This window comes from Telopea speciosissima, chromosome 10, assembly GCF_018873765.1.
Source record: "Telopea speciosissima isolate NSW1024214 ecotype Mountain lineage chromosome 10, Tspe_v1, whole genome shotgun sequence".
NCBI lineage: Eukaryota > Viridiplantae > Streptophyta > Magnoliopsida > Proteales > Proteaceae > Telopea > Telopea speciosissima.
Window position 1 is genome coordinate 16,018,301 of NC_057925.1, and position 13,009 is coordinate 16,031,309.

General features: G+C 41.5%; 1 long non-coding RNA gene across 1 annotated transcript; it reads left to right on the forward strand.

Moving 5' to 3' along the window:
- The first annotated feature begins 5,505 nt into the window (after positions 1-5,505).
- LOC122641352 lies at positions 5,506-12,429 on the forward strand. Its single transcript, XR_006329892.1, has 3 exons — positions 5,506-5,546; positions 5,632-5,740; positions 12,417-12,429. It is a non-coding gene; the product is annotated as an uncharacterized LOC122641352 (long non-coding RNA).
- The last annotated feature ends 580 nt before the right edge of the window (positions 12,430-13,009 follow it).

Sequence of the window (13,009 nt, forward strand, 5' to 3'; positions counted from 1 at the left end):
ATCCTCCTCTCCTTACAAGAATTTCGTCCTCAAAATTGGCGTACCTTGTAAGCTAAATAGATGAGGATATTCCTTATCCATTTCTTCTTCACTTTCCCACGATGCTTCATCAGGTGTGTGGTTTCTCCATCGCACTTTGACATAGGCAATAATGCGATTACGGAGCTTATGTTCCTTCCGATTCAGAATTTCTTCAGGTTGCTCCATATAGTTTATGTCGAAGTCAAGGTGTTCTGGTTCGGCCGAAAGTACATGTGTCAAATTGGTTATGTACTTCTTTAGCATTGACACATGAAACACATTATGGACACCTTCCAATGATAGTGGCAGAGCTAATCGGTATGTTACGGGTCCAACTTTGGTTAGAATTTCATATGGTCCAATATATCTTGCACTTAGCTTTCCTTTCTTGTTGAAATGCATGATGCCTTTTGTTGGAGAAATTCGAAGAAACACCTTCTCACCAATCAGGAACTCAATATCCTTCCTTTTGTTGTCGGCGTAGCTATTTTGTCTTGACTGGGATCTTCTCTCTAATCACATCCAATTTTCACAAGTGATTTGAACTATCTCTAAGCCTATCAAACGCCAGTCTCCAACTTCGTCCCAGTATAGGGGCTTGCAACACTTCCTTCCGTATAGAGCTTCATAGGGTGTTATTCTAATGGTGGAATGGTAGCTATTATTATAAGCGAACTCTATTAGGGGAATGTGCAAGTCTCAACTGGGCTTTATTTCAGGCGCATGTCCTGAGCATATCTTCCAATGTCTGTATGGTCTGCTCGCACTGCTCGTCGGTCTGGGGGTGGAAAGTTGTGTTGAAATTCAATCGAGTAGCCATGACTTTTTGGAGGCATATCCAAAATCTGGAGGTAAATCTAGGGTCTCGGTCCGATATAATGCTGATCGGTACACCGTGAAGGCGAACAATGCTATCGATGTATAGCTGTGCCAACTTGTCCAAGGGATAAGTGACCTTTATAGGGATGAAATGAGCTGATTTTGTCAATCTGTCTACAATTACCTAGTTTGCATTCATGCCCTTGGTTGTCAATGGAAGGCCGGTTACAAAATCCATGGTGATGTGATCCCATTTCCATTCAAGACCGGTAGTGGTTGCAGCAGTCCGTATGATCTATGTCTATCCGCCTTTATTTGTTGGCAAGAGAGACACTCTGAAACATACAATGCTACGGTTTCCTTCATTCCAACCCACCAATAGTACCCTTTTAGGTCCTTGTACATCTTTGTGCTGCCCAGGTGTATTGAATATAGTTAATTGTGTGCTTCTCTGAGGATTTGATCTTGCACATCGTAATGAGCTGGAACACACAATTTATCTCTAAACTTGAGTGCTCCATCGTCAACAATCGAGAAGTTTGGATCTTCCCAAGCTCCTCATCTGATATTCTCAATTTCCACAACTCCGGATCCCTTGGTTGCTTCTCTATGATCTCTTCTCTGATTGATGGCTGAACATCCAAAGCTGCCAATAATAGGGCTGTCCCGTCTATCATGAGTTCCAAGTCAAACTTTCTAGCTTCCTCCACCAATTGCTCACTAATGGTTAGTGAAGCTAAGGATTGTGTTTGGGTCTTCTGCTCAGCGCGTCTACGACTACATTAGCCTTTTCGGGTTGGTATTCTAGGTCACAGTCATAATCCTTTACTAACTCCAGCCACCTTCTTTGTCTCATATTCAGTTCCTTCTACGTGAAGAAGTACTTTAGGCTTTTGTGGTCATTGAAGATTTCACTCTTCTCGCCATACAAATAATGCTGCCAGATTTTTAAGGTGAAGACCATTGCTGCCAATTCCAAATCATGAGTGGAGTAGTTCCTCTCGTGTTCCTTTAACTGTCTTGATGCATAGGCGACCAACTTCCCTTTTTGCATAAGTTCACAACCTAATCCAGTTCGTGACACATCTATGTATACTATCATGCCACCCGTGCCATCCGGAATAGTTAAACTAGGGCTGTTACTAATCATTCCCTTAGCTCACGAAAACTCTTTTCACATACATCAGACCATTCAAACTTTGCTCCCTTTTTGGTTAGTTGAGTCTGTTAAGAAAACAATGCCCAGAATGGCGATTTGCAAAAGAAATATGAAAAACAGTGAAAAACATGGGTTGTAGTGAGGACAACATCCCCCTAATATTGAGACGTTACAAGTCGAGCAAATATTAAAGCTCAGGCCACTTCAAATAAATGACAGTTCTTTCATTCAACTACACCATTTTGGGCTGGGATATCAACACAACTGGTCTGGTGAATGATCCCATGATCAGCAAAATACTTTTGAAATTGTTTTTCTGTATACTCGGTTCCATTATCACTTCTCAAAATTTTGAGAGTAGCCTGGAACTGAGTTTGAACCATTTTATGAAAATGCTGAAAACATGAAAACACCTGATTTTTTGTATGCATAAGATAAACCCATGTGTGTCTAAAGTGACAAACGATAAAGGAAACAAATCAACGATTACCAGAAAGAGAAGTCTTACGACTCAGGCCCCAAACATCAGATTACACCAAATGGAAAAGTAAAGAACTCATTTTATTAGAAATAGAATAAGTTGAACATGTCTGTTTGGCCAGATCACAAGCCTCACAAAAAAAAATCTGTCTTATCACATTTTTTGACCAAAGTAGGAAATAAAGATGCTAAAATTCCTAATGGAGGATGACCTAGTCAAGAGTGCCACTGGTAAATTTCAGAAGAGACTAAGGAGTTCTGATGTGGAGTTGGTAATAGGGGTAGAGTGAGACGACCATCATCAAACAGGTATAAGCCACTATGTACTTTACCCAATCCAATCGTCTTCCCAGAGCCCAGATCCTAAAAAACACAATGGGAAGGAGAAAAAGTTACTTTACAGTTAAGGTCACGAGTAATACTACTAATAGAAAGAAGGATAGTAGTAAAATTAAGAATATGTAAAACAGAAGACAAAGGAAGAGAGGAAGTGTAGTTGATGATTCCTTTTCCAAAGATGGAAGAAAGGGAACCATCAACTACTTTGACTTTGTCTTTCCCAGAAGTGGGAGAATAACGATGGAAAAGACTAGAAGACCAAGTCATGTGATCTGTAGCTCCATAATCAATGATCCAAGGATGGAAAGCTACTGAAGCACAATGACCACCAAATGAAATACCTGACCGAGCAAAGTTTGAACCTGAAAGAGTAAGTGAATTAGCAGTAGCTAATGTAGTAGAGGCAGTAGCAACGGAAGACTTGAGCACACGTAGGAATGCCTGTAAATCCTACTGAGATAGGCCAGTGTCAGTAGTAGGGGCTGTAGCAATAGACTCAGAGTGATGGACTTTCTTGTTTGGTTTCTTCTTGGTAGCCTGTTTAGCTTCAAACTCAGTTAGTTTCTCGTGAAGTTTTCAACATTTGTCCTTGGTGTGGTAGGGCCTATTACAATGCTCACAAGTAACAATGCCCTTGGTAGAACCATCACCAGAAGGGGAGGAACCAGCAGTCATAGGAACAGCCGTGGAAGCAGTCTAGAGAGCTGATCTCTCAGTAGATGGAGGACGGAGCATGGTAGCCCTACGGTTCTCTTCAGAGGAGACCAAGGCATAGGACTGTTCAAGTGTGGGAAATGGAGAGTGGCCCAACACTTGAACTCTAATCTGATCATAATCCACATTTAATCTAGCCAAGAAGTCATAAACCCGTATATTGTCAACATGCTTCTTGTAAGAGGCAATATCACCAGGAGTGGAAGGATGGTAATCAGAAAAATGGTACTATTGCCAAAGGCTGCGAAGAGTAGCATAGTACTTGGAGACAGTCAATTCCCCCTAAGTGGTATGAAGGACCTTCTTTCAGAGTTCATAAACCTGGGCATCTTTGCTAAGCTATCCATATGTTTCCTTGCAGGCAGACCATATATAGGTAGCATTATCAAGAAGAAGAAACTCACCTGTAGACACTGAATTTTGTCACCCCCCGGTGATGATGACAATAGGACACTGACAGACATCGGTATCTCTCTCAAGAAGGACTCTTGTCCCTACATCTAAACCAAATCACCCTAACATCCCTAAAATGACTTATAAGACCCTTTTACCAAATACTGAAGGAGGTACTGCTCACCCTCCCCCACCACGGCAGTCCCATTAGCCTATTAGCGGGCCGTGGGGGTTTAGGGGGCAGGCAGCCCCCCGACAGAAAATTTTTTGTAGAGTTAGAAGGGAGCCAAAAACCCAAAAAATAAAGAAAAATGGCACTGCGTCCCCACAGCGCCGTGGACTCCTTCCCACGGCTCTATGAACTCCTTCCCACTGCACCGTGGGGATGTGTACCAGATTTCTACGGCGCCACGAGGAGGTGTGACATTAGCTTGCTGACGTCACCCGCGGCGTCGTGGAAAAGTCCCCCATGGCACCGTAGACATCCCCACGTCGCCATGGAGGGCTTATCTGGTCAGGAGAGAGAGGGGACCCCTCCCTATAAATAGAGGGTCCCCCTCCCTCATTTCACAAGTTTTTCTCAGGTAAGGAGACCCTCCAGGGCTTGTTTTGCCCTCTTTTTCACCCTCTTTTCCTCCGTCTTTCCCTCGTGAGTATGTGAGTGAGTGGAGTTCTTCGACGTGGGTAGATCCTTCGGTTACCCATCCAAGCATAGAGCTATTATGTTCTTGGGTATTGTTATCCCGTCAGTGTACAGATAATGAAAAACCCCCTTTACAGCCGTTATTCTGTCTGTATACAGATAACGAAAATCTCTTATATAGCCGTTACTCTATCCGAAGTCTGAGTGACAAAACTCATCTCGTATAGCCTCATTCTATCCAACAAGAGAGAGACAAGCCAATCGTCCATCTCCACCTGAGCTGTGAGACATCACATATTTTGCCCTCGGTGCGCTTTCATTTATTTCTTGCATTTCTAGACAGGTATCTGTCTCTTTCCCTCTCTTTATTTTTGGCATAATGTAGACAATTAAAGCAACTCATTTAGTGTACATAATAAATGATTTTTTCTTTCTTTGTCAAGATTAGTGTATCATAACTTAGCCTCATATGTTTGTATAAGATATATTATCAAGGGAGAATATTCAAAAACCAGCATCTAGTAGAAAAATAGATTTATCCGGGCGAGGTGGGTGCCTAACACCTTCCCACCCTTGTAACCTGACTACTTACCTTGAATCTCTGACCAGACCATATAGAATCACGTAGCCCTTTCCGCTAACCCCGGATGGGGCTACACCCATTGGGTCCTAGGCCCTAACCCTAAGTGGTGACTCTATTTCTTTATAAAGCATGATCCCAATCCCCATGATGATATATCGGAATGATACGCCGTTATTCATCGAAGCCAATCTTTGTCGCCATAAGGCTGAGGAACCCTCGTCCCGAGGACCACGGTACTTACAGTGACGACTTCACTGGGTACATGTCAAGCTTTCAACACTAGATGCTCTCGTTAAATACAAGAATATTCTCCCTTATGTATTGTTTGTATGATAACATGTGTGGCTAACCCTGTTATTATCACGAGTAGTTCCGAAGAAAGGAGTTGTAGTGAAGTTAGTATTATTATTATTTTTTCCCCTTTTCTTCTTATCTTAGTTTTCCTTCATACTAAGAAAATATATGCTAATAATGTACAAGGGAGTGGATACAACTGATCTAAGTGCTATTGAATCTGCAATTGGTCCATGGACAAAGCTTGTCTGGCTAGAGAGTCCAACAAACCCTCGCTTATAGATTTCTGATATTCGTGTAAGTACTCACATGTTTGATGATGATGTTATGATTGCCTCCATTTTGGGGTTGTTTGCTAATAAATTAATGAAAAAAAAACTTAAACTTATGCTTGGTAACTTAATGTGCTTGCAAATAAATATTTTTTAGTTAAATATTGTTGAAATGGTTTCTATAGAATGTGGCTTATGGTTAATAATTTGTTCCTTTAGAAGAATAGGGGGTGTTATTAATACTTGAAAACTAGCATACTGTAATTCCTAGGTTGACAGGGGGGTGTTGAATTAAGGCCTTAAATACCCACTTGGTGTTCACTATTATGATGGCACTCCTCTGAGCATAGGTCTTCCAACCCTACTCTGTTGACCACCACACTGTTGGCACTAAAGTCTTGTCACAAAGGCTGATTGGTTGGGGCAATCCCAATTTTATCAATCACACACTAAAATTCCCCTGTTTTGTCAAAAAAATTCATGAAACCTAACTGGTAATTGTTGAATTCCAGTACTCTTTAAGTACCTAAATCTGGCTCAAAATGGTGAATTCTTGTGTTCTGGTGCTTGAATTGGGATTTAACAAAGCTCAGTTGATCGTCGCATTGTAGGTGAGATGGTACTTGAATTTTTATTTTATTTTTGGTGTGTGTCATGGCATTGTGAATCGATTGAAGAACTTCAAATTTGTATTCAAAGTGGCAAGATCTCCAATGTTTGTATGTAATCTGACATATTTGGATTTAATTCTGTGGCGCTTGAAGAATCATATGGAGGTTCTGATCTTTCAATTAGAGTGAAGTTTGTTCAGTGTTGTTGATGGGATCTATTTGAATTTCCTACGATATTAAACTGGAGGAAATTTTGTGTCACGTTGCTTATGCTTGGTCCGAATTTGGTAATCTTGGCAATCATTGTGTGGAGGAGGTGAAGGTTGGAGGGGAGGGAAGGGGAACAGGGGAATGGGAGGAGGGGAGGCTGCATGAATAGAGCAATGGGAGAGGTGGTTGTGGGAGGGGGTGGGGGAGAGGATGGGGAGCAGTAGCTTTAGGTGTGTGTGGGAGGAGAGATTTGGGGTGCGGAGGCCACGATTGACTGGTAGTGGGGAGAGCTGGTGGAAGGCAGGTCAGGGGGGAACATGACAGTGGGAGGTGGGGGAAACAAAGTATTCAGATGTGGGGATGCTGCACAATAGAGCAGTAGGAGATGCGGCTGTGGGAGGGAGAGTGTTATGTGCCTAATGAGGTTCGATCTAGTGTATGGGCGCTAGATTGGGCCAGCCTAGTATGGTAGAGGTTAAAGGGCTTGATTTAATGCGTTCCATTAGCTCTAGAGCTTTGACGTGTAGGTCAAATACCTAACTTGGAGAGGTCGAGATAGGGTGGGGTGGCCAAGGGTAGTACAAGCGTGGGTTGGAGAGAGAGAGAGATTACAATAATGGACAGGTTGGAGAGGCTGAGATATGGAGAGAATGATTTGACGATCAATAAGATGCTAGCGTGTAAGATTCCATTACATCATGCTAGTGTGTACATTATTTTTCCATAATATTAGCACTCGGTTTTCATGCATGGGCCTTGTCCATACATGGTCAGCTCATGAGGTCAAGATAGGGTGGGGCGGCCAGGGGGTAGGGTCAGTGCGGACGTGGGTTGAGAGAGAGAGAGAGAGAGAGAGAGAGAGAGAGAGAGAGAGAGAGGGAGATTACAATAATGGACATGTTGGAATGGCACTGAAGGATTTGATGATCAATAAGATGCAAGCGTGTAAAATTCCATTACATCCCACTAGTATGTACGTTATTTTCCCATAATATTAATAGTTGGTTTTCATGCACGGGCCTTATCATAATTAGATCGTATATCCCCTAGCATTTGGAGAAATAGCGTCTCTTATGCTTCTCTCCTTTTTTTTTTTCGATAACGAGGGGTATCCACACACATTGGCCCGACTAATCCCCCCGGCAACAAGACGACCACCGTGCCTAGCAGCCAACTGGCTTGAGATTGAGTGATGGCTGGCCCAAGGAGGTGAGGGCAGTGCGATTCAAACTTAAGATGTCCGAGTTTACGGCTCGCCCCAGCTCACCACTGCGCCAATTCTTCAAGTTTGATATAAATATGTTTGGGATCCCTTTTGATATTTCCAATTTTGCCCATACGACCACCTCCCATCAGCACCAGCCATCGCCATCTCCTCTTGTGAGGGAATGGATGTGATTTTTCGCCATCACCTCAAAGGAATGGAGAATCGTTGGGCCTCACTGCCATCTCCCCCCCGATGGCCAGTTGTCACCCTATGCGGGTGGGTGCATTTGTGAGTAAAATTGGAAATATAAAAAAAAAACACCTCAAATATAATCACATAGGAGAAAAGTTTTCTAGTCCACTGACCAGCTTTGGCTCAGTTTGATTTCGCATAAAATTTTTACCTGCTGAAATTTTTCACTTCAAAAATTTGACATGTAAAATTGTCTAATGCTTGTTTTTTTTATGAAAATAAACATTGGAAAATTTTACCTCAAAAATTTTTCTTGGTAAATATTACTTCGTAAATGTAAAATTTTTTCAAAGTTTTTTTCCATAAAAAAAAAAAACATTGGAATGCTTTTCAACGTGTAAAATTTTATTTGTCAAATTTTTTGAAGTGAATTCTACGCCGAAACAAACAAAGCCTTAGGAAGTAAAATTTTACGCCGAAACAAACGGGAATGTAGGGAATCCGTGATCAGGAGTAATAAATCACGGAGATGGAATAAAACTTGCACCCCACCCCCATTTGGAAAATTATCCTCTCTAATTCCCTATAGCCCGGCAGTGCGACAGTGCTAGTGTCGATGTTTGACACGTGGCAGTTTGAACATCCAACGGTCCGAGTTCATTGACTATGTTGAGTTCAGACTGTTGGATGTTCGGGCTACCACATGTCGAAAATCCACCTGACACTGCCGCACTACCAACCCATAAGGAATTGGAGAGGATAATAATCCCCCCCATTTAGCAACCGACCAAATGTCCCTCAACCTGATGCTTTTATGTAAAAAATACCCCCTTATGATTTATTTTCTTGTCGGATCACTTTTTAATAAACCGCACCATTGATCAGATTCAACCAAACCCTTAATGTAAACTATTCTCAAAATGGATTCTACCACCAAAAAAAAAAAAAAAAAACTATTATCAAAACGGAGACATGGAATCCAAATCAAATTTGATCCATTGACAACCCTAACAGCAAGAATGGATAGCTCCTATTCTCAAACTTGATTGAGTTCATTCGGGATTAATAGTGGCTGATCTAATCCAGAGTCGGAACCCTAAATCCTTCAAACTGTTCCACCCTACACCCCATCAAATAAAAATGTGAAAAGAAGCCTGCCTTATACCGTGGAGCTTCTTCTCAAACACAAAGGGAGGCAAAATGATCACCCTACCCTTGTGAATGTGAAAAATTCCGCACGCTATGATCGGCACCTGAGTTGGTGCAAGGGGCCACGCTGTCAGGCAGAGAACACTCTCCCAATAAAAAAATAAAAAGAGGAGTTTGTTGTCAGGCTGCATTGTCTTTGTGCCAGCACAGGGCAATGGGAGTGCATGCACGGGGGCATCCAAGGGGAGGGGTAGGGTCATCGATCATTTCATTGCCCCAAGTGAGAGATCATAGGAGGCGTTGCCAGGCAGTGTTCTTTTCTCAAAAAAAAATCTCATTAATCTAGAACAAACATTATTATCCAAATTGAGGGATTTATTGAGTTATGAGTAATGAGTCATGATCAAAATACTCTCTTAACCAATTTTGGGGACTTGAATGACTTCACCATTGGCATCAACCACAAGGATCACACGATTGCAACATATAACATCAGAAGGCTTCTGGGTTCCTACTAGCACCACACAAAAGTTCATCTGCGGGTAGCTTTTTTGGATCTCCTTCACAGCAACCGAATTAAATACTCCTACAAGCTCCGGCCATTCATACTTACCTGCAAAGAATTACAAAAAAAAAAAAAACACAAACAAAGATCATCAGAGAAAACCCACATCATCAATCACATATATATACAGTTTGAATTAAACCCAAAGTGATATCATATTATTAAGATCATCATCATCACTGACCAATATTAGGACAACAGCTCTGAGGAGGACAATTCCTAGGGTTAGGCGACACACAATTAAAATCACAGCCACCTGACATTTTCTTCCTTTCCCTCTCTTGTAATTCTCTCTTCGATCTCTTTGCTTCTTAGGATGTTTTACTATCATCAACTATTTATAATGAAGTATTTGGGGTTGGTGACAACCTTACATGGTACCATTAATTCTAAATTTCTTTCTTTTTCTTACTCATCCAAGTTAATGATTTTCCATTTCTAGGTTTTTGAATGAGGAAATTATATATTGAATCAAATTGATAGAATCAATCATTTTGTACGTTTTTCCTTTACTGTCTTACTAAGGTTGAAAAAAAAAGGGAAAGAAATCCTCTCCAGCACGCATCCAATAGCTAGAAGCATAAGGAAATTATATATTGAATCAAATTGATAGAATCATTCCTTTTGTATGTTTTTCCACTACTGTCATACTAAGGAAGACAAAAAAGGGAAAGAAATCCTCTCCAGCGTGCATCCAACAGCTGGAAGCATCCGGACCTAGAGTGCTTCCAGCTGTTGGAAACGCTCTGGAGAGGATTCAAGTTTGAAATAAAATACTTATAATTAATGTTGAGAGAGAGTTATCTGAGGAGGTGGCATAGGGAAGTGCACCAAAGAGATGCAATAAAGCAATATGATACATGGGAGGATTGGGACTTGGGAGGTCATTTCATATGAGGAGAGAGGGAGAGAGACAAAAAAATGCTAATAGCTAGGGGTGAAATAGGGCCAGGTTGGGCCAGTTTTTTTAAAACCCTAGCCCAACCCTGAGTCCTCTTAGCTCAACCCAAGCCCAACCCGGCCCTAGGTCAGGCTGAGATATCTCAGAATAGGTTCAATTGTCGGGCTCAACCCATCTCAGGCCGACCTTGATTAACCCATTTTCTTGGGGATGGTTTCATTCCTTCTATTGGACGTGATTTATGTCACAACTAACAATCGGTGGTTATATGGCCTAGCATATAAATCCTATTTGGCTTATCATCTTTTGTTGAGAGAGACATGAAGTGGAGGGTAGATGCTGTCATTTCATATTTATTGTTAAAGTAAAGTTTTATGAAACATTTTTTGCCATCAAAGATTTTCTAGTCCATTAGATCTAGGGAGTTTGTTACACTGGCACAAATATCTACCACATGGTAGATTGGATAGAGCAGAATTTTTGTGGACAAATGGACCCAAAGGTCCATTGCGGAGATGTCTAGTTTCAGTCAAAACATAGTTGATCAAGTGGAAAATTAAAATTTGAAAATCTGTTAAAAAATGAAACTTTTCAAAATAGAAATAGTCAGTTAATATACCAAAGAATATATTATTAATACAGGGAGAGCATATGTTTAAATATAAGCCTAAAATTTGACATGTTACCAATCTAGACCATTTTCAAGATAACTATACATTCAATATTTCCTTATCACCCTTCTTGTTAAATGTGCAATCAAAATATGTGGAAATTCATATCTATTCCATTTATAAAGGGTTAGATTTATACAACCAATGAAGAAGAAAAGAATAGAAAGACACTTGTATCTACAAGGAAAGAATACAAAATAATCTGTAGAAGGAAAGAATGAAAGAATAAGATCAAGGGAAGATCAATCTATACAGATGTATTATCACATGTGAGAAATGTGATATGTGTGATTTGCATGAGCTCCAATACTCCCCCCTCAAGTTGGGCTGTGAATGTTGAGAACACCCAACTTGGCCTTCAGAGTGGAAAATAAAGCAGCACCCAGAGCCTTAGTGAATATATCCGCTACTTGATCACAACTGGGAACATAATCCTGGCGGAGAAGACCATTCTTAATGTTGTCCCGAACGATATGGCAGTCAATCTCAATGTGTTCAGTACGCTCATGGAACACAGGATTGGTTGCAATGTGAAGTGTGGCTTGATTATCACAAAACAGGGGAATGGGGTGGGTCTGTGAAATCCCCAAGTCCTGGAGTAGTGTAGTCAACCAAATAAGCTCACAAGTTGCAACAGCTATGGATCGGTATTCGGCCTCGGCCGAGGAGAGGGATATAGTGTGTTATTTCTTCGACTTCCAAGAGATTGGACTAGAACCAAGGAAGATGCAATAGCCACTAGTTGATCGTCTGGTAATTGGGCAACTAGCCCAGTCCAAATCACAGTAAGCTCACAAAGTGAGAGAGCTAGAAGAGGATAGCAAGATGCCCTGGCCGGCAGTGCTATGCAAGTACCGAAGGAGACGTGTGGCAGCATCCATGTGGGGTTGTCGTGGTTGATGCATGAATTGACTTAGGAGAGTAACAGTGTGCACAATATCAGGCATAGTGATGGTGAGATAAATAAGCCGTCCAATCAGGCGTTGATAAGGGCCGGCATCACCAAGTAAATCACCCTCGGAGGGGGATAGCTTAAGATGTTGTTCCATAGGAAAAGTAGTCTTACGAGCCCCAGAGAAATTCATGTCTGAAAGATTGTCCAAAGTATATTGGCGTTGATTTAAAAAGATTCCTTGGTGAGACCGAGCGACCTCAAGGCCAAGAAAGTATTTGACAGGGCCGAGATCCTTGAGGCAAAATTGCTGATGCAAGGTGGACTTCAAGGCAGTAATGGCGATAGTGTTAGGCCCTGTGATGAGAATGTCCTCGACATACACCAAAATATAAATTGCGGAAGCATCAGGACCTTTAAAGAACAAAGAATAATCGGCCTTGGATTGAGTAAAACCAAGTCGGATAAGAGCTGTGGAGAGCTTGGCAAACCATTGGTAGGAAGCATGTTTGAGACCATACAAAGAGCGATTGAGATGACAAACAACATTCTCCCCTTGTCCTTAATAACCAGGTGGAAGGTGCATATATACCTCCTCATCGAGGTCACCATGTAAAAAGATGTTTTGCGCATCAAGGTGGTAGAGAGACCAATGGTTGACAACCGCAATGGCAAGTAACATACGAACAGTGACTAACTTTGCAACTGGGGCAAAGGTTTCATGGTAATCGAAGCCCTCAGTTTGGGTGTAACCCTTGGCGACCAAATGGGTTTTATAACGCTCGATTGAATCGTCAGCCTTTTGCTTGATTTTGTAGACCCATTTGCAATTGATGGGTTTAACAAGGGATGGTAAGGGTACCAGAGTCCAAGTATTATTAAGTTCAAGAGCCT